We start from the raw sequence: 23,014 nt of genomic DNA, 5'->3' as shown, positions 1-23,014 counted from the left end.
ATATTCCTTATTCTTTCATAACAATGACAAATCTTGTAACCCATTCACTGTTAGCATAAAATGTGTGATTTCATTCGTACTTTCAATTTATTTTGCTTTATATTAGGACACATTTCAAATACAACCAAGATTGTACCAAACTGGCAATCTCTTGTATATTCGTGACTGGCAATGAATGGGTTAACCCTTTACGGGCCAAATTTTTGTTCGTGACTATAACAAAATGTACGCAGTATGAAATTAATAAATATCATTCTATGAATACAAATTAGCAATATATTCAATAGTCTTCATAATTTTATTAAAACGAATATATTATGTAACTCTGAAGTTACAATAACGTTGAACACGCCTGTGTGTATAAAAGTTTAAATTAAATTAAATCAATTCAACCCAGTATATTAACGTGTAACTTCAAAATCACATTGGCCTATAGAGGGTTAAGATTGATAAATCTATTCTTTAACTCGAAAATTATAGTTCCACGAGCAGCTGTACAGAAACCTTCAAAGATAAATTCAACGTGACCATCGATCAACATTCGCCCATACAATTCTCATTCGGAGAACTTAAAACGAAGAATCGAAATCCGAGCGTCTTATGATTATTGCAAAAAGGAATGGAACAGAGATGTAAACGATACGGAGATCCCCGGCCGCTTTCAAAATGGCGGCCCGTACAATAAAGGGGCAACGTGACGTTCGCGACAACTTCAATTTCGATCTTCATGAATTTTAATCGACCCACTGCCGCGAAATCGTTCGACAAATCGGCTACCCGATTTGCATATCGCTCGCTCGGGCCTAATCCAGGCGCATTAATCTGCGAAACGATTCGAGGATCGCTCGAAGAATTTCTAGAAACGGCCCGTCGACATCTGTTCCCTTCGCTTTAATCGTCCTCCACGCTGATTTACTGCGCCCGCTGAAGGAATGATGAAGCGTTTAACCGGCGGAATTCTTCCTGGACACGGCTCCGCCATTTTCTACTTGCTATATACTCGGAATCGAACGTTCGACACCGAAGCGTCGAACGTTCACCGAATTCAAGTACTTAATCCTGAATCACCGTTCGCGTGACATTCGAATCGCTTCCGTCGTTCTCTGACACTCCCGCCTATTATTTATTATTAAATAGAAACACGAACGTCGTTGCCCCGTGATTTACCTCTCAACTGTAATCGAAACTTCGGTATTAAGAATTTATTGAGAAAAGAGAAAAATTCGATGTATACTCTATGTCCGGTTTAAGCTGTAAAATATCATTGATAACGGAAAAATAATATTTCATTTGGACTCAGAGGAATTTAGTAATATTTATGTTCGCTGAATTTTGTTTAAATTCAAATGTGGAAGTCTCCTAGTCTTGTATCTGTGCGAATACGCAGATTTCATGGAGATCTATCGCAAACAGGCTTTTATGATTGAGATACTTAAAAATTCTGAATTTAAATGACTGTTTTAAGAATATATTCAGCGTTTCCATCGAATTGTATTAAACGAAGGAGAAACAGGAGGCCGTGGTTCCCGTAAAAAGCATTGTGAACCGACCAGTCCAGCGCACCCACTTGTCTTATCGTTAATTGAAATCGCAAACGCGACAATTTACGACAATCTCGCCCGTCGATTTCTCCCTATCGATAAATTACTCTGTCGTCGAATGTATCACACGTACTAGCGCAACGGGATACAACGTTTACCCTAGAATTCAATTTCCCATTTCAAGACCGTGCCCGAGATTTATCACTGGCTGGACGTTCACCGTCGGTACGCCGCTTCGTTTTATGTTAATTGCCAATTTGTTTCGACTAATCGGTTTAGCCTCGTATAAGCCGGGTAACGATCGGCCGTTAAACCGCCGCCATTTTAACGGCGCTTTCTAATTACGATCTATCGTTCGACACCTAAACTTCGCCGATTATTACCCTTGACACGAATACCCGATCCAGATTTCTAATTACGATATTATTATATAATTAGAGGCTCTCCCGATTCGAGTTGTAGAACATAATCGGGCTCATTGGCTTGCTCGCCGGCAGTCCTCGTTGCTACACTTCCGGTCGAAAGCATGCCGGAAGCTTCTTGACACCTCCCGGCCCTACGAATGACTGTCGATCGTCGATCGACACGAGTTTTTAGGTTGATCGAGATGTTAATCGAAGATTCGTTTGATTGCGTGACATTGTTTGGGAAATTGTGTAATGTAAAAGAGAACTGTGTGAGAAAATTGATTTCCTAGAGGAAACAGAAGAATAAAAAATATTCTATATCAATGATATCCTAGGGAAAACAGAACAATCAAAAATATTCTATGATAATGATTTCCTAGAGAAAACAGAACAATCAAAAATATTCTATATCAATGATTTCCTAGAGAAAACAGAACAATCAAAAATATTCTATATCAATGATATCCTAGAGAAAACAGAACAATCAAAAATAATCTATGATAATGATTTCCTAGAGAAAACAGAACAATCAAAAATATTCTATATCAATGATATCCCAGAAAAAACAGAACAATCAAAAATATTCTACAACAAAAGTTCTCTAAAAAAATATTCTACACACATGAAACTTCGCAAAATGCTACTCACTTTACAATAAATCAAACTCGAGTTGCCTATTCGTATCTACCAAATGAAGTTCGAAGCTCTGTTTCGTGTCTTCCGCGTGAAGAGTCAAAGGTCCGACGTCAAGAATGCATTCTTGAGCTACAATATTCGATCGACTCATCGTCCCTCTTTCCCCAGCGATTCGTTGGTCCACGTTTTGCCCGCGTTCCGTCCGCATACCGACGGAATTTTCCCCGCCTGTCGTTCAGCGCATCCCTTACAAATAAGGTGCAGAGAGGGAACAGTCTGATGGAACGTCACGGCGCAACAGGTTGCAATCCCTTCTGATTTACGGGCACGCCGGCGACGTGTAATCATTGTGTTGGTTATGGCGCTGCGCCGGTGCCCGGAGAGCACGCTGTCAATGAGGTGCTCGCCTTAATTCACCGTTTGACTTTATCGCGTAATCGGCACCGATCGAATCTAACTTCGACCAGTCGTATCGGGCTCGCGTTCTTTCTAATTGGCAACGAGGGCTTCGCACTGTGGAATCAATTATCCGCAGTCATCAACGGCTAGTCCGTTTTCGTTTATTTACGAGCCGTTCGTTCGCAAAAATTATTGGGTTGGGTCGTAATTGCGTGTTCAGGTAGTAAAGTTTGAAATTTACGTAGTGTTACAGGTTAATTGTCTTTTTGTAGAAGAATAAATGTTAGTATTATCAATGACTATTATAAATCTTCTGATTCATATTCGAATAAAATTGTTTACAATCGATCTAATTCTGAGATAAAATAAAATTGTGGCATATCCTTGTTGCTTCTGGAATAAGAAATATGGGAATAATTAAAATTCATTTTTATCTTATTTATCCTTTATATAAACTTAAACATTAATTTTCTTGGCAGTGTGTCGAACGAACTGAATATTATCGGATGTACGAGATAGAAGAAAGATACCAGAGCAATCTTTATAAAGAATCCCGACTTTTCAATGTCTACTTTATTAAGAAAATCGTTTCAACTGCATAGAAATCTTCACGATCGTTTATTTGGCGGTTACAGTGTTAGAAAGAGTACCTTTCCACCTGTTATTCGACCAGAATTCGTCTAAGTTCGGAGTAAATGCGATTACGTTAAAAAGAACACGGTTTTTTATTGGCTACGCGAACACAGGACAAAGAATGGCGGTCGTGTGAACTGGGTTAGAAGGTCGCGCCCACGGGTTTCGAAAGGATTCTCGTCCGCGATGGCTCCTGGCGGGCAAAAACCGATTCCCTGCGACACGACCCTTCGCCAGGTTTCGCGCCAGCTCGTCCCGAAGGACGAGCCTTTCATAACTTTCCATTATTCGCGCGGAAGGCAGATGTTCCTTGTGAATGTTCAGCAAAAAACGAGGAAGAAAAGGGAAAGAAAAAGAGGAAACCTGTCCCACACTATGAACAGTGACCTCGTCGAGGTCCCGTGGACGAGCGAGGATCCCGCGTCCTCCATTTGCAATTTAATGCGACCGCTGGCAGTGTTTGTTTTGACAACAGTTTTCAAAGTGTGAGGGTCAACATAACAGAATGGACAGTAGAGAACGATACTTAAATTTCTTGAATACTATTAATAGATCTTAAGTAATTTAAAAACCAATTGCTGAAGAAACTGATTAAACTTCATCCGAGTATCGAATAGTAATCGAGGTATTGACTTATTTATTAATAGAATAATTTCATTAGGACCGTTTATGTATTGGATTTATTAAATTACTTATTAGTATATCCATTAAATTATCAATTCAATTATGTATTGCATTATTTATCAAACCATTTACTACGTTGTCCATTGAATTATCAATCGAATGATCTATTCAATTTATTAAGTTATCTATCAAATCTAATCGGCGAGCGAAGTTACGAGTGTTACTCGATAGTACAAAGGGTCAATTTGTTCTGTCTTACATGGAATACGTCACGAATATGTAACGTCGGTGGCGAGCGTATTAATGGCGGCCGCCGCGCCGGTTCGCGTAATTTGAAATTAACCCAGGCCGCGTGAAACAGTTAGGAGCAGCAATTAATCGACAGGAAATGGTGATTGCCGGGGAAACGGACGCGCACGTCCACCAATTGAATCTCATAATCTCCGGAGAATTATTGCTGGAACGCGTGCCTTACTGTGGAAGGGAACAGCACGTCGAACACCCCTTTCACGATTCTTTAAGCAGACAACGCGGCGTGGACATCTGTAATATATAGTGCGCCGGAAAAGCTGAATAAATGAATAGAAAGAAAAGCAACTCTCGGTTCTTTAGAATTTCCGGATTATTCAAAACGGGTGGAAATCTGAATAAAATACGTGTCGATCGATATCTTTCAACTCAATCCCTAACTCTTGTTAAGAAGCGCAAGCTGGTTGAGTTTAATTACCATACAATCTTAGATTATCAATTCCAAACCCTTCTCTCATTTACCAAAAATACTAATCTTACAAGATTACAAAGACTGCTGCGAAAACTCGAAAAATACTCGACTCGAACTAAAGACTCCACAAGCAGTCTAAGATCTACCGCGAGTGTAGTATAATCCAAAACGCAAAGATCTATAACTGAAGAATATTTATAATAATTATACTATATTAATAATCATATTAGAAGCGATTATATTTGATTCCCAACAACTACGTTGCATTTTCTAAAAGATCCCAAGAGTGCATTATCAGTCGACTCCGCTTCGTTTCCAACAGCGATCCTTATGCGCTTCGTATTTCCCAAAAACGCGTTTCCCAGCTTCCCCGCGGCCGTGCACGGTCCCGTGGCGGCGGTGGTCGGTTAACGCTAATTAACAGTGAACCTGACACGCGAGGTCACCGCGATACGCTCGCGGGATAGGCGAATACTGGCGACGCGGGGCAATCGCACGCGCATAATTGCGAGCGCACGCGAGCCTACGGTCGCGTTCTGCCGTTCGTCGGCCGTGGTTTCGTCGGGCAGGTGGGCATCTTCGAGCATGACGCGATAATTACCGGTGCTCGCTCACCTGTCCGCGTTCCCCTCGAAGCCACCCACCATGCGCGCATCCAAAAAGGCATGCCACTGCGCTCGTAGCGGCTGCGAGATAGCCTGCTGTACGTAAGCACTTACGCGCATCGCGAGAGTGGCGAGCGAAATATTTTCATTTTTAATGAATTATATCGTGTTCGTTCTTATCTACCCGATAGCGAGTCGTCCCGAGCCACTGTATATGGCATTGTGTAAGTATCGTTAAATTTTTATTGGGAACGAGTGCGCGGGGATCGCGCGGCGATGATAATGACGATTAATTATCGGCGTAGACGCTTTCCACGCGGACGGTTCGAGGCGGAGAATTGAAATGAAAGGGATACGCATGCGATCGATTGAATAATCGTGGAGGGGAGGTTTATTTCTGTACTGCTTAATGGTTTTCTGCGAACCGAATGAATTGATATTTTTTAATATGCTAATTTCCGCGGCAGGAGTGGGTGTAGATGTGAATGAATTCAGCGTAAAATTAGAACAGGACTAGTTTGAATGGAAACCGCCTTGGAGTAGTAAAGTCGAGTTGTAAAAGCTGGACTGAATTATTCATGACTGACGTCTAAACTATAATTAGAATAAAATTAAAAACTACCGCGGATGAATATTGAGGCAGGACGTGAAGAAAGAATGCGAAACGCGTGTGCGAACAAGTCGAATTTTCCTGTTTCGCTAACGTTGTCAGTGGACTGTGAAACATTTCTATGGAACAGTACACAGCCTGGACAAGAATTTTTTCAGAGAAACCTAAATCACGAAATCTATGCCTTTGTTATTATTTCCAAATCCTGATAAGGACAATATTAATACAAGATTCGATCAAAAACATGATTTCCATTGTAGAGAAACAAGGTATACGTTAATATATTATATGATAATAATAATAATAAAATGAAATATAATATTATATAACCACAATAGTAATAAAATGAAATATAATATTATATAATCATAATAATAATAAAATTAAATATAATATTATATAATCATAATAATAATAAAATAGAATAGAATATTATATAATTACAATAATAATAAAATGAAATAGAATATTATATAATCATAATAATAATAAAATGAAATATATAATACGATACATTACGTTATATTAGGTTACGAGTATATCTATTCCTCGAGCAATGAATATCAAAGATGGCGGCTCCGTCAAAATGGCCCTGAACGCGAGTCAAAACGAATCTCCAGCGTTCGCTGCAAATGAGTTGCTCGTCCGCGGGCTTCCGTTCGCATGTTTTACAAATATTACACGTTTCCTCCCCAACGGCGCGGTCTCCTGATCAGGCCGAGCTGATTAACCATTTTGCTTAGGCCTGCGCAACGAAAGTGAGCAGCCGTGCACGCGAAACTTTAATCGGCGAGGATGTGTAACTTAAAAACTAATTAACGCGGCATTGGCACAGATAAATCAGCCGCGAGGACTACCGCTCGCGTGATAAAACGCTGGAACCCTTGAAATTTACGCGTTTACAGCTCGAACAAAATGCTCGGCCTATTTCCCTCCGCCGTTCAGCGAATTTTTATCACGGGAAACGCGGTGCGCGAGGAAACGAACAATAAATCACCACGGGCAACGCCGAATAAAAGCGTCGCTCGAAATTTTCGTTTCCTTCCGTCCTGCGTTCCATTGAATTTCAAATGAATCCCCCGGACAACTCATCGCCCCGTAGTAAAATTTCAAAGGATTCGCTATCGTTCGTACGAATCGGCGCAATTAAAGTCGTGTCTACCGCTGAACAACTTACGCCGGTCGACAAAAAATCAACACGATATAATTATTCCGTATCCATTCGATCTTTTTTACGCATCCCCTAATTATGCTACTAAGACGTCTGAAAACGAATGGAAATAATTGAACTGTCCATTATAAAGTTTCTCGGTAAATATTTCTAATAAAATTTAATGAAATGCTCCAGTGAAAAAAAAAGAAACTCGCCCCTTTGCATGGCTGAAGTCAAGTCGGTTGATCGGCAATAAATTTTTGATAACCCTGCGAGCATGAAAACGAGCGAGGGTTGCATTTTCACGAAGCTCGAATAAAACAAATTGGACGATTAGCCGCGCAAAACGCCGCCAGGCCTCGATTTAATTGCGCTTTAATTATGAGGGAGCAGCTTTTAGGTACCGTGAAGCGGGCGCTTCGCGTAAAGGAAAATTACCGTTCAAAATAATAATAATAATGATAATAATAATAATAATAATAATAATAATAATTACGAAAATAATAATAATAAGAAGGAAGGAACGCGCACTCGACGTTCCGCCATTTTCTCGTTTCGCTCCAGTGACACCGGTGTCCTTCGTTCAATAAAGAATCACGATTACATTGGAATCCCGAGGAAGATGCCGATCAACGATGCGAGTTATAATAGATCGACGCTGAACAATTGATGATTGCTTGATCTCACGCAGAAGGTAAATATCCAGGAGGAAGTCGCCATGCGAGTGGTTTCCGTCACGAAACGTTTTATAGAGCGTTTATAAAATTAACCTTTAATCGCACCAATTGGATTTCAAATGTTGACACCTGTGACACCGAGAAGGTGAATTTGTTTAATTTAAAGAGCAGATGGTTACTCTTGTTGCGGTAAATAAAAGTACCAATTTTATCTTATTGCCTAATTATTCCATTATGTGATCAACTATATTATAAATACATAATGGGTAATTTCCTGTAAAATCTACTTAAGTGTTTATAATTTTTAGATCTTTTTAATCTTAGATCGATCTCGATGAATGAATAATTTATTTTATCACAAAATAAAATGTTAAGTGATCTTGAGAAAATATTGTTACATACTTGGAGACATTTTGTACGCAAGAATAGCGTCGAACTGTCGTTTCTCGTCCCACGACACAAAATCTCTCGTTAGCGGATAAACAAACAAATAGATGTTTTCGATGTTCCGAGCGGAAAACCGATGTTGAGGCTGGAAAAACGGCGTGAACCGTGAAATCGGACACGGACCGTGCCTCTGGATCCTCCGGGATCCTCGATCCCGAGAAAAACGAGGTGGGGTTGAACGAAATGTATCCGGGCGATGACAACCGGCTGACGATCACCACGCCGCGACAGCTTTGACTTTCGTGTGTGTTGTTTTTTCCTCTTCCCTAGAATACCGCGGATGATTTCCGATTTCTATAAATTATTCAATAAGCGTTCCACCAGAGACAACACTGGTTCTGGAATAATATTTTCCCTAACACGCGTCCACTGTGTAGCTGGGGAGCACTCCTTTCGGATCGTTGCTGTGATTTCGAGAGAAATAGAATATTCATGGAATAAACGTTGTGAATATTTTGTAAAGATTACTGGACTAATCTATACAATTTACAAATAGCAATATGGTAATAATAAATATAATGATATTGAAATATAGTAATAATAAATATAGTGATACTGAAATATAGTAATAATATATATAGTGATATTGAAATATAGTAATAATATATATAGTGATACTGAAATATAGTAATAATAAACATAGTGATACTGAAATATAGTAATAATATATATAGTGATATTGAAATATAGTAATAATAAATATAGCGATACTGAAATATTAATAATAACTATGCAACTATTATTCCTACAACAAAATTCTACTAAATTCTAATCAGTAACACAATTTATAACTATACTATATTTATAATCCATTAAAATATGTAACAGAATAATAAATATCTGAAGATCTCAAAGAATGCTCAAAATATTCTAAACGAATGAATGAAATAGGAAATACGATGTTTCGATTGGTCAGAAAATTTCGCAGGAGAAAATGGATTACCCTCTCGTCAAAAAGAAGACAAGGTGACGCCCGGCTAATAGAAAACTTCACAGCGTTTTAGTCTCACACTTTTCCACCCCAAAAACGTTTTGGGCAGTTTTTTCAAGTAGGAAAAAGAATGAGGACCTTTTCCGGCCCGGTGCAGGATCAACACTCGCCGGACGGAGTGGCCGGTCCTGCTGCGACCTTTATGGGAAAAGTTTTCTTCCGGCGCGTTTCCGCGCGGAAGAACACGATCCGCCCACGAGATCCCACGGTCCACACCGTAAAAATCGTGAACGAAGCTCGACTTCCTTGGTGTATTTCGAGAATTTCTCGTTAATTACATGTGAAACCAGATTTCCAAAGAGACAGATGCACAAAAGACATACTTAACATCGATTAGTTTCTTAGTAAATTATTAATTATGCATTCGATCCGAACAAAATGTTTTATTCCTCTAAAACATTTTGTTAAAATTAACCCTTTGCACTCTGTAGGCGCCTCTCTGTCAATTTGACACAGCAAAATGCTAAAGTTTGATATTTAATATCAAACTGTGTGCAATGTATCAATATGTTGAATATTGAAAGAATTTCGTTCCTCAATTTCTGTTTGACTTATCATTAAGTGAGTGTCAAAGAATGTCGTTGGTGTCTCATTAGAAAATATTGAGTATTTCAATAGAAAATTTCTGGAGTGCAAAGGGTTAAAAATGATTTGGCATCACGATTTTTACTGAAAACTAGATAACTAAATTTGTAAAAAATGAAATAGACGTTTTATATTTTACGAAGGTAAAGTTACGATTAGAGTGAACTAGAATGAATAAAAACTCTAATTATATGATACGAGTTGTTAGAACGAGAATTTAATTAAACTGTCGAGAAATTAAGTCTGAAAACACAGTAAGACACGATACTTAGATTCGTTAGTAGATCATCTAATAAAAGTCGGCGAGTGTAAGACGCGCCGTGATAGAATGCCGCGTTATTTAATTTCCTTTCGTTCATTTTCCTTTAATCAAGGTGAAACATGATGAAGGTTGTGGAAACTGATTTATGGCGATGTGAAAGGTGTCCATAATACCATCGCTTCCCCCATACTTGGAAAACGCTTCATCTTCTCAAGAGTATCCTCACGAAGTCCCAAGGACATCCACCGGCTATCCACCGATCGGGAGAGATCGGGAAGGCAGCAGGGGAGGCTCGAAACCGGAAGCGATGTGTATCCACGGATATGAACGCTGCATCGCAATAAGACCGAAACTTCGGCTCTCTCCCTTGCGTAACGGGCTGAATTCGAAATTTCTCAATACCGATGCGCCTTCCCACGATATTAAAAAACGAGGAGAACGTTGAAAAAGTACTTTGATTAAATGGAATTTAAATTAGCAATTTCGTTGTCGTATAACTCATCTCAATGTTTGAATAAAATTAATAATAACTGATTTATAATCGATATTTCTTTCTTCCTGTATTGACAAGAATGAACAATAGAATAATCTAACTAAGAACGTGCACAATAATTAACGCAAGGCAATCTGTAAACTCCAACTTGCTTTCACACGAAGAAATTACTATAAATAAACTATCTTACATTTAGTAACCCTAATCAAGTAAAATGTAAAATATAAAATAAACTATTATACACCTAACCTTAAGGAACCAAGGAATCACAATGAAAACTGTTAATCCTAAAACTACCAAGCAGTTAAATTGACCTTTCGAAATTTCTCTACAGAAACTTCAAAAGTGCATCTATCGAGAGTTTAATTCATTTATAGTTCACTCTGCGTATTGCTAAGTCCACTTCTTTAACCCTTCGCACTCGACAGATTCTTCACTACAAATAATCAGCACTTTCCGATGAAATATCGATAACATTTTCTGCGACGTAACCAGAGATTACGCATAAACACTAAACTGCGTAAATCAGGGAACAGAAATATTGTAACACTTGGATTAAAACATACCACATAATTTGATAGTCAATATTAAATTTCATAATTTTACATTGAATCAAGCGTAAAAGGTTAATTTCTCAAAGAAACATCTATTGTCTTTTCAACACGTTAAATGCGCATCACCGGTGACCTCCAACCAAATCGAACTACTACAGTTCACTGAATCAAACCATGATTTGAAAACATTTCTATATTACAAATAATGCTAACTAACGTGACATTCAGCTACATGAACCTGCAATAACAATGCAATTCAATCAAACGATTTATTATTTTTTCCATTTCAAGTATTTCCTACCATGAAATCGTGCGGCGTTCGACCTGTTAACAGTTGCAACACGAAGGAACCAGGAATGGTAAAATTTGACCTGTCCGATAGTTTTAGTGTTAAAAAAACACTGTATACGTTCGGTTGTTGACCGACGGACGCCGATGGGCGGCGCAGCCGACACAGAAGGCCTCGCGGAGCCGCGCTAGTCACATCTCCGTGCGTGGTTTCCGGTCACTCTCGTTGCTTCCTTCCATCGCTAATGACCTGTCCCGGTGCTGGCGGCAGTCCACGGTCAGGTGGATCGCATACGAGCCTCATGGGAAAAGCCATATCGCGGAGGAGAGTCTCTCCTTCTCGCGCCGCGAGAGATACCACGTCGAATGATCCCCTTCGCTCGGTCCATAGCAGGAAGTGATTTCACGGTAGGACGGCTAGCGATCGAGAACCAGCCTATACCTTTTCTCGACGCGTTTTTACCATGAAATTGGAAGCCGAACTCGATTTCCTTTCCTCGCTTCTTTCCCGTGCAAACCTTTTTTCCCTGCTCGAGCAGTGTCTCAGTGACGACCTCTTTAATTAAATACGTGACGCCGTTTAGCATTAATCTCTGCCGATTGTGAATACCCTTCTTCGAGGAATATTGGTTTCGCGTGGTTTAGATGTTCGCCGGGGTTTTGCTTTGTGTGAGGTGATAGAGGTATGGGGAAATAGAGAGATTGAAAAATGAGGAAATAGGAAAATAGAGAAATAGAGGAATAGAGGAATAGCGGAATAGAGGAATAGGAAAATAGAGAAATAGAGAAATAAAGAAATAGAGAAATAGAGGAATAGAGGAATAGAAAAATAGAGGAGTAGAGAAATACAGAAATACAGGAATAGAGAAATAGAAAAACAGGAAAATAGAGGAGTAGAGAAATACAGAAATAGAGGAAGAGAAGAATAGAAAAATAGAGGAATAGAAGAATAGAAAAAATAGAGAAATAGAAGAATAGAAAAATAGAGAAATTTGTAAAATACTTTAAAATCTAATGCGAAAAACAGTGGTAATTTTTCTCTTTTGGAATAGACGAATTGACTAAACATAACTATAAAATATCAAATCTCTAAAACAAGATTTCTCAAATATTTTCGAACCTATTAAAAGAAGCACTGAAAATTGAAGCATTTGTCGCTCTTCATTCGATTCGATCAATTTCCTCAATTGTTCTCGACACGTTACTTGCCAATGGAATTAGTAGTCCCAATTGTTGACTGACTGTCTACCGAGCACGTTTACACAGTGAAACTGTTCGTTCTCGGAAAGCTCTCCCTGCATTTCTGCGAGCCATCGTATTATGACGTTCGTCACCCTCGCTAAAAAGACTCCGCAGAATCGAGCTTTTTCGCGTGAACGATACCTCGAACTACTATTTAGTCTGCTGGTCAAAGGAACAGTTGATAATCGTTGTACTTATACTAACTAACACGGTCTAGCAATCATATTTACACGTTTCTTCCGTTAAAAGAAATTCTTTACGAAAAAATAATAATGATACTAATCCCTTGCATCATAATATTGAATTAACACTAAAACTACCAGAGGGGTCAAATGACCCATGCCTGATGCCTTCTTTTCGCAATCATTAGAAAGGTAACAAATGTTTCTCTGAGAAATTATTAAAAAAATTCATTTAGCACTTCGCGAATTGAATTGTAAATTAATTAAAGTTGAAACAGATGCACTTTTGGAGTTTCTGTAGCGAAATTTTCGAAAGTCAATTGAAGTGCTCGGTAGTTTTAGTGTTACAGTAGTAAACTCATGTACAAAAATGTATGAAAAATCTTCCTGTAAAAATTTAACGTCATTGTAACTTGAAAGTTACAAAATGTATTCGTTTGACGAAATTATTGAAACTATTCAATACATTGTTAATTCGTATTCATATGTGGATGTCTATTAATTTTGTACTGCATAGATTTTGTTATAATAATGAAGAAAAATTCGGCCCATAAAGGGTAAAGGTGTCGTTAAAAATGCATATAGAATAATAATTGTTTCAGTACTCTGTATAATCTCTTCCTGCGCACTGAACGCTCGAATTTCGAAACACTGTCTCGAGCGGTACAGACGCGCAGAAACTCCGCTGTTTAGAACTATAAAATTAGTATCGACTTTGAAATCACGCGGAACAGTGGAACACTTCGCGAAAGACAGACCCGCTTCCTTGGAAACTTCCGTCTAGTTTCTTCAACAAACACTCGATCGTTGCATTCCTGGCCAACGAATACTTTTATAGCTGACGTCTACATCCTGTGCTACCAATTGTTACACCATTTCATTCGGTCGATCGACAACTGTGGAATGATATTCTCGAAGGAACAATTTTATCAATTGAAACTACCAGACGAGTAAATATTACTAATTTCTAACTTCTTCCTTTTGTATTATTAAATAGATAACAGACGTTTCTCTGAGAAATTATTAAAGTAATTGATTTAGCAACACGCAAATTGAATTGTGAATTAAAGTCTCGATAGATGCAATTTTAGTTTCCATAGAGAAATTTCAGAAATTCAATTACTCGGTAGTTTTAGTAATCTAAAAATCTATAAATGAAAATGTAATAATTGTATTAAAGAGTTGAAATTAACATTCTATCGCTCTAAAGAAATATTAATTACTCGATTGTGATCGAAGATAAAAGATTACCTATAATTAGAATCTATTCATCACTTTGAAAGGTTAATGAAACTAAGGTAATAAAAGCTCGAGGACAGAAAGCTGCTAAAAGACTGTTTGATCGTCGGTGTACTTAGAAATTGCTCTGCAAACCGTTCCTGTTTCCTCGGAAAAATAAAAATCGGAGGAAGCAGCGGGAAGGAACGAGCAACGTGTTACCAGTAGCGTGAGACAATTCATGGTCGCGAGCCGATGACAGTTGAACAGCCACCAAGTGTCCCATTGAAAGATTTTCCTTCCTCTCCGTCCAGGGATCATCGTTCCTTCCAATCTGTTTCCTTGAAAGATTTTTCTGAACTTCTAGAAAACTCTTCGATAAAACTAAGAAACTAATACAGCTATAAAGTAATCTGCAGTGTCAAATTTCAAGCAGTTCCGTGGAAAAATTCGTCTGAACTTTTAAGAAACTTCGAAGGGAATTAAAAGAAGATACTAAAGTAATCGAAAAACACGATTAATATTAGAGTTATCATATCAGCTACCTTTATTTTATTTCAACTCTTCATCATAGATTCAACGCGATATTTTAAAACAAAGGTAACTAATATGATAATTCTAATATTAATCGTGAGTTTTTTGATTACTTTAGTATCATTTTTTAATTCTCTTTGTTTTAAAATATCGCGTTGAATCTATGATGAAGAGTTGAAATAAAATAAAGGTAGCTGATATGATAATTCTAATAATTCTTGTTTTAAAATATCGTGTTGAATCTATGACATCGAAGAGAATTAAAAAATGATACAAAAGTAATCAAAAAACACGATTAATATTAGAGTTATCATATTAGCTACCTTTGTTTTGAAATATCGCGTCGAATCTGTGACGAAGTGTTGAAATAAAATTTGGTATACATAACCATCATTAATGTAAACTGATCAAGTAATTAATTGATGTCGAAGTCATAATGATAACCACAGTTTGCGTGTAAAACATTTTGTTATATCAACTCGGCAGTGGATCACTCTATCCACGCATGGATTTATCAATGCAAAGGAAATGCCGATATTAAAATGATTATCAGCGAAGAGAAGACTGCAAAGTGGCCACTCGGTGCTTATATTTCCAGCGTCGTTCTTTTTCCGCTCGCGGATTTCAAGTGGCCCAGCATCCGCTGTTAATTGCATCCTGCAATCGTTTCAGGGAACGCGCCGCGAAATGAATTCCCGTGAACCTCTGCTCGGCATGCCGCTATTATTGGGTTATCCCATAAGTAAAACAGTTTTTCTCCATATTCGTATTAGACGAAAATAAACTACGGGCAGATGGAAATCTTGGAATGAGCAGAATTAAAGTTTTCAGTCACGAGTGGATTTTATGCAGCAGGTTGTGAAGTGCACGCGATGCAGTGACAGCGGTATTCGATCTATTTTTCTTACTTATTGCAAAGAAAAATGTTTCTCTCGGGAATCTACTACAGAAACAACACGAAAATACTCTCCGCTATTCAACCTTAAAGCTCTCAATCTGAAAGTTTAATTCAATTAAAGATTCCAATTTCAGAAGCAAATCATTCCAAAAGGATTCAAAACTGTTTCATCTGTAACAAAGGAACAAATCACTTTCGAGGATCAATTACAAAACACACTCTCCATTCAACTCCAAAACTTGCAACTTCAAAATCCAATGAAATTAAAACAATTCCAAAAGAATTATTTTCAAAACGAACCTACCACAAGAGAAAGAAATTCCTTTAATTACAAAAATCAATCTCCCCCGAATGAGAAATTCTAATTCCAAAATCCAAATCCCCAAAAGAACGCCGCCATTTTCCAAACCTAACCAAGAGCCTATAGCTTCGAATCTCAAAGTTTAATTCAATTAAAGACACCAATTTCAGAAACAAATCATTCCAAAAGGATTATTCTCAAAACGAACCTACCGCAAATTCCTTTAATTCCAAAAGTCGATCTCCTCCGCCGAATAAAAAATTCTAATCCCCAAAAGAACGCCGTCATTTTCCGAGCCCGCATCTGGAATAGAATAAAGAGACGCGTGAGAAGCAAGTTCCTCTGGAAACTTCATTACCAGGCGTCCCCGGTACTCCCGATTTCCTGCGAGGCCGGCGGAGACACATCGTCGGCGTCCCAAACGCAATTAAGTCGAAATTAATTCCCGATTTATCAGTTTGCGCAAACCTCGACACCCGAAGGGTAAACACAACATTAATTTTTCAAACGCGCAGACCGGGGGCGTCCGCAATTAAGATCGGCGCGGCAAAACTGGTTCCGCCGTTTAATTGCTGCCGATCGATACACACGATTCTCCGATGATAATCATTTCCCCTTTCGAAAACCCCACCCCACGCCCCGCCAACGCCTTCGCCGTGGTGTTCATTAAAGAATCGGGCAGCGAAGCTGCCGGATCGGGCCCGATATTAATTCGAAATTAACTCGGCGATGCGACGTGGCGCGATTTTCGATCAAACAGATCTCCCTTTTTCTCTCCCTCTTTGCCTGTTTGTTACTCGTTTACGAGGGACCCGGCCCGATCGGGCTGTAATTGGAATAACGCGATGGCATACACTTGTTCCACGGCTTGTTTAGTATTAATACCGGCGTTCCCATCGCGCGACGGCCACGGTACGAATCAAAATGGCGGCTGCCGTGCACAATGACTCTCGCCGGCCGAGCACGCTGCGAAGTTCATTTGGATAAAGCTGTTGCTTCGTATAATCGTACGTCGTTTTGTGAGTAATGAAGACAAGAGATGAGATTCGTTATCCGATATCCGGTGTTTCGTTATTCCTTCGTTTATCTTCGGGGACTTCAGTATTGTTACGATGATTTTATTCGATGTTTCTGCTCGCGAATTGTAATTTAATTAGGATTTAAGGGCAACTTTGTAGTCTTTTGAAGACTGTCCCCGTGTGCCAGCGAGCGTTCTCGATATTAATGTGATTGCTTTCGAATGGCACGCCCTATGTGCATTTTAATGACGTAGAAGTTACGGGCGGCGAACGCGGTGCTTTGTCACACAAAGGAACATGGGTACAAGTTTCGATTAAAGGAGTATGTAACTCACGCTATTGAAAATGAAGGTACCTAAACGATTGTGGAAACAAATTAAATTGATACTATGTGGAAGATGATGAATTGGGAATCGGTGATTCGATCATTTATTTTGTTACCGGGGAATAGATGATGTAGATGAATGAACGGGGCAACTGAAAATCGATTACAAGTGAAGGTAAAGGATGTATTACGAAATTCGAAGATTAATGATATAGAAGAATATTAACGATGATTATAGTCGTTAGCCACGGTGAGTTCGATCAACCTCCAAATTAACACGTTGACTGCCGGGAAAATCTTCTCAGTTTTATGTGTCGCTTATTCTTTTGTAGCAAAGATAAAGTTACGTATTATTTACACTATGAAATATTTCTATTCGACATTAGTTATCTGACAAAATTATAATCATTGTCAAGTAATTTGCACTATGAAATATTTCCATTTGACCTTAGTTATCTAACAAAATTATCCCTTTGCACTCGGAAGTTTTTCATTAGAAATATTTTAACGTCTTCTAATGAGATGACAAAGCCATTTCGTTTGAATATTTCTCAAATTGATGCATCGTACAAAGTTTAATATCAAGTATCAAACTTTATAGTCTTATAAACTCTCGAGTGCAAAGGGTTATAATCATTGTCAAGTAATTTACGCTACAAAACATTTCCATTCGACATTGGTTGTCTGACAAAATTATAATGATTGTCGAGTAATTTGGAAGCTCCGGTTATCGGCGACCGACGCGGCAGCCAGCGTATTAACGATACAAACTCACATAAAAAAGGGAAGCACGCGATATTCTTGATCCGATTCCAAATTCCAATTCCGGCGAGCGAACGAGCGAGCGAGCGAGCTAGATGTTCTCTGTTCCCCGATTGTTCCTGAATCCCGTCCAGCCGTTTGAGCTAGTGTCGCCGAACCGGTGGCCAGCAATGAGCCATGATTTCGCGGCTCATTAAGCCGCAGCCGACAGTATAATCATTGTCATTCTCCATTTACACGGCGGAACCACGCGCGCTGATCAATCCCACGAAAACAGCTGGCTCCTGGGAACATCTTTATGCGACGGAGTTCAGCTTTCGTGCTCGTTTCAATTGTTTTGGACGAACGTTCGTGGAAAATAATTGGCTGCATGAGGTCTTCATACTCGAGCAATAATTTTAATTAGCGACGAGTCCACGTATTCGACTAATTATTTGTTAATCATTACCCCATCGTGAAAGATAAGATTAAACCGTGAAATGCTCTGATGCTATATAGAATTAATTGCAATTGAAATTCAGTGCTTTAAACGTTCAATTTTCCATCGTTAATAATCTCATTATGGAAATATTGAAATCTATATTACCGCGGTAAGCGTTGTTTTGTTCCCGAAACGTAAAAACATTCAGATAAGAATATTATTCGACAATAAACGCGAAATGTCGTGTTTACGAGTGAATAAATGATTTTAATCGTGTCCCCTCAATAAGAATATTTTCACCGTAAGATATTATCGTCCCGGAGTTTATATTTTGTGGCGAGTTTAACGCGCAGCCGTCGATTGTCGATCTTCACGTGGACAGCAGTCGAACGAACGAAAACGGAGTCGCAATAAAATCGAAGGCTGCGGCGATAGTCGATCGCTGGATCGCGGGCGCCCCGCGTAAATTTAGAACATTGTTTTCCACCCGCGGAGTGAATTCCGCTGTGAGTAATCGCCGACTAAATTCAGCCGTACCTAATCCCCGAGCGATGTTCACCTCGAGGGATCCTACTCTCGATATCCACGCGTCGATAAATCCGATTCTCGACGTTCGGTTTCAAATAAATAACGGGTGAACGTCCCCTTCGAACGCGATTGTTTCGACGACCGTCGAAACATTTTTAACGATTCTCTTGTCAATGGGAGAAAGGAGAGTTGCAACTGTTTTTTGGTCTGAAAATTATGAGAAGTAAATGGTTGGAGGATGTAGTAGATGCAAATTGTAAATATGATATGAAGTATTTGATGTTAGGAATAATAAGCAGTATTATATGGAAAATTTGTGATATATAAATTTGTAGTATTTAAATATTTATGATATAGAAAATTTGTGATATATAAATTTGTAGTATTTAAATATTTATGATATAGAAAATTTGTAAGATGTAACTTATGATATTCAAATTTCTAACATTTGAACATTTCTGACATGGAAAATCTGTAGGATATAAAAGTTCGTAATTTCCAAAAATTAGAGCAATCTATTTATGAAGGTTCTAATCTAATTTTATAAACACCAAGACCACCAACAAATTTATTAACTCAATTCCTACTATTATCAGATCTACAAAACGAGAAATATTCCAAATTTTGTACTTACTTTTCATTGAAGAAACCCATAGAAACTTCCCAATAACTCGAACACTTCCACATGTAACGAGAAACGCGTTCAACTGCATTCGCGCGATCGAACGAAAAATCAACGAGTCTACGAGATCTCGCTGCACCTTCCCGCTCGTTTCACAACGAGGAATCGTCTCCCATAATAACTCACCATAAATTCGAAAGTTTACGGAATGCGCGGCCGTAAGATGCACCCCTATGCGCGGTTCACTGTCACGCGTCCGGAGACATTGCCGCGTTCCTATTAATACCGCTGTCTAATTCGTTCCTCGTGCGGCAAGGGGGAACGGATTTAAGGTGTTCTCGATCAACGACGCACCGTCAACCGTGACTGGCTTTATATCAGCTGTCCTCGCCGCTGGACGTGTACTAATTAGTAGGATACACTGGGGCCGCTGATAATCCCCTTTTCTTTCGAGCGACGCGTGCGTCGCCCGTTGGGGAGACTTTTCGTGTAAAAATCACTTTTTTCTCGTGACAGTAACATCTAGTACGCTAACATCGGGGAAGGACAGTGTTTAGAATAGTCCTCTGAGCGTTTGTTTTCTCTCGGGACAATATTTCCGAGTATACTGACACTTTGTAGATGACCTCTGGAATTCTCGGAAGTTTCGAATACTGTGATTGTTCGATGCTTTTAACCCTTTGCACTTTTTTCTATTGGAAATACTGAACATTTTCTAATGAGATGTCAACGACATCTTTTTTCTTTCAATATTTCACATATTGATGCACTGTACAAGGTTTAATATTAAATGTCAAGCTTAATAATTTTGTTGTGTCAAATCAATTGGCGGCTGAGAGGCGTCTACGGAGTGCAAAGGGTTAATATTTATTCTCATAATGTAACATTACAATAATATAACGTAGATCACTTGAAAAGATTTTTGACTAGTTAAGTAATCTGTTTCCTACGTAAAATATTTTGAACAATTTTCATTCGCAATGATGTGTCTATAATGGATTCTAAAAATTCACAGAATATTGCAATGAATTAATTCTCTAGGACATCTACAAAGCTGAATTGTTAACGTCGCCGAGACTCTGACGTGAAACCAGTTAAACGAAGCACGTGTACAATCATCCTTGTAAAATGACCGTTCCACGTAGCAACGCTCCCGGATTACGACGGCGACGTTCGAAGAATTCACTTTTACAGTCGCCAGCGAGGAGGAAAAAAAATGTTCTAATGCTCCCACCGATAGAGGCATTAATCCAACGCGGCCGTTCCCGAACGACACGACACCGTTTCGGCCGTAATTCATCGTAGGCGAGCCATTAACGCGATTCGTGTCCACCCGGTAAAAGTTGAGTAGCGGCCAGTCCAACCCTTTACCCCCGCGGCTTTGATTTATTCCGAGTGTCTCCCCCCTTTTTTTCCTCGTCAGTCGAAACGCTTCTTTGTAATCTCCCATTCTTCCGTTGTAATTCGATGATTTGCGACCGTGGCCACTGGGGATTTTATTGTTATTGGACGACACTTAATGGACACGTTACTCTGGTACCATTTCTATGGGAAGACGCGTAACTATCTTGGAATTTGGTCATGCGTTTTCGGTTACACCCGTGGATTCCTTCCTTTCTTTTATTGCTCGCTCTACGAGAAGCTTTTGTGTCTTCATTGGGAAGTAGCAGTAGGTGCCAGGATAATTACCATTTCTGTGTTGGGAATTTGTAGAATATAAGCACGCGACAGATGAGCTTTGTATTTTTCCATCTTTGGAAGAAAAATTCAGAAAAATGGAGAGAAATGATAGAAAATGTCAAATTTTCCAGTTCAACGAATAATATGTCTTCCAGTGGTTCGTCGGGTGTAAAACGAAGTTTTCTAACCGGAAGCAACGGCAGGCATAAATCAGTCGAAATCCGAGTCAGAAAGAGTCGCCAAAAGGGCGAGGCCAAGGGTCGAAGCGTCACTCGATACGTACCTTCGCGTGAGTATTGTTTGACCACGAGCTTACGGCTTCCAGCTGTGTACTACAACGACGCGAAAAAAGAAATGGAGGTGCCAAAAGTCTCCTCCCTTTTCCTTCGCCGACCCCTCGAACTAGAGATCTAGAGCGATCGATCAACTCGATCGTTCGTAACGGGGAACATTTAAAAATGATGCGAAAAAAGAGCAGGAAGAAATAAGGACATTCCTGTGTTCAACCGCGGTGCAAAAAAGAAGATGGAAAAATATTCGACGACGTATAAATAACGATTACGAACGCGATTTGCAATAAGAACGATCGGGGGAGCTTAAAAATCTATTTTAATAAGGAGAAAGTCGGGAGTTTCAGAGAGGATTACGTGCAAGAGGTATCGCTCTAAATATGTAACATTCGAATAATTTTCCGTGCAAATGCAGGCGTTTACGTAACATACCTTAGATAACTTATTTTAAGATTTCCCGGATAGACATTCGGAGACGAGACAAAAAGCTAGCGGCGAGTGCGCTCCAGATAAATCTCCGAATATTTCGACGCGCGGCAGTCAATCCGGTGAGCATCGCGCGACAAAAATAAATCAATGAATCATCGGGGAGAATTACAGGGAATATTCGAGCGGCTTAATGAACGCGCGAATGAATTACACGCGACCTCATTCGAATGAGATGTTATACGTAACGAGGCCCATGAATTTCCTGCCTCTCGCGGGATTATAAAAGCTTGAGGACCCAAAGGAAAGCAGAATTATGATCCGAGTCACCTTGATGGAACAATAAAAAATCTATAAATAAAATATACAGTGATATAAAGCATACGATTATTCGCTGTCTGCGACTGTCTTATTATCGAGAATGATGGGCAATCGTGTTTACTGTAACTTCTTCGTTAAAATGAGTTACAGTCACTCTCGAAACTGGAGCAATGTACAATTTCTAACAGAAACAAATAACACAAATTATCTATTATTTTTTACAATAAAACGATGAAAGATACATGCGAATAAAAAATATATAATAATACGAAGAATACGATTATTTTGATCAATTCATTATCAATAATAATATGTAATCATGTTTACTGTAATTACTTCTTAAAAATGGCTCTTTAATTACTATAAGCAAGCAGATTATAGTAATCAGGAGCCCTTAATAAGTAAAAAAGTAAGAAAACCACTTCCGACCGACGCAAACACACACCTCGGATCAGGCTTCCAATCAAAAACCAACATTCCCAACGGGGCAACGGGAAGAACGCGAGTTCCCAAGGCGAATCTTCAGATGTCAACTTTATAGGAACACATCAGAATTTCTCCGGGCCTAATAATAGTCGTCCATACAGCGGGCGCGAGTCATCGCGATCAAACCAGTCAT

General features: G+C 39.1%; 1 long non-coding RNA gene across 2 annotated transcripts in view; it reads right to left on the bottom strand.

The window, feature by feature from the left end:
* Positions 1-23,014, bottom strand: part of LOC116431628 (uncharacterized) — a 209,440-nt gene that overhangs the window by 100,358 nt on the left and 86,068 nt on the right. The window lies entirely within an intron of this gene.

This window comes from Nomia melanderi, chromosome 13 (genome assembly GCF_051020985.1).
Source record: "Nomia melanderi isolate GNS246 chromosome 13, iyNomMela1, whole genome shotgun sequence".
NCBI classification, from domain to species: Eukaryota; Metazoa; Arthropoda; class Insecta; order Hymenoptera; family Halictidae; genus Nomia; species Nomia melanderi.
The sequence above is the reverse complement of the archived record's forward strand: the minus strand, read 5'-3'. Positions and strand labels throughout refer to the sequence as shown.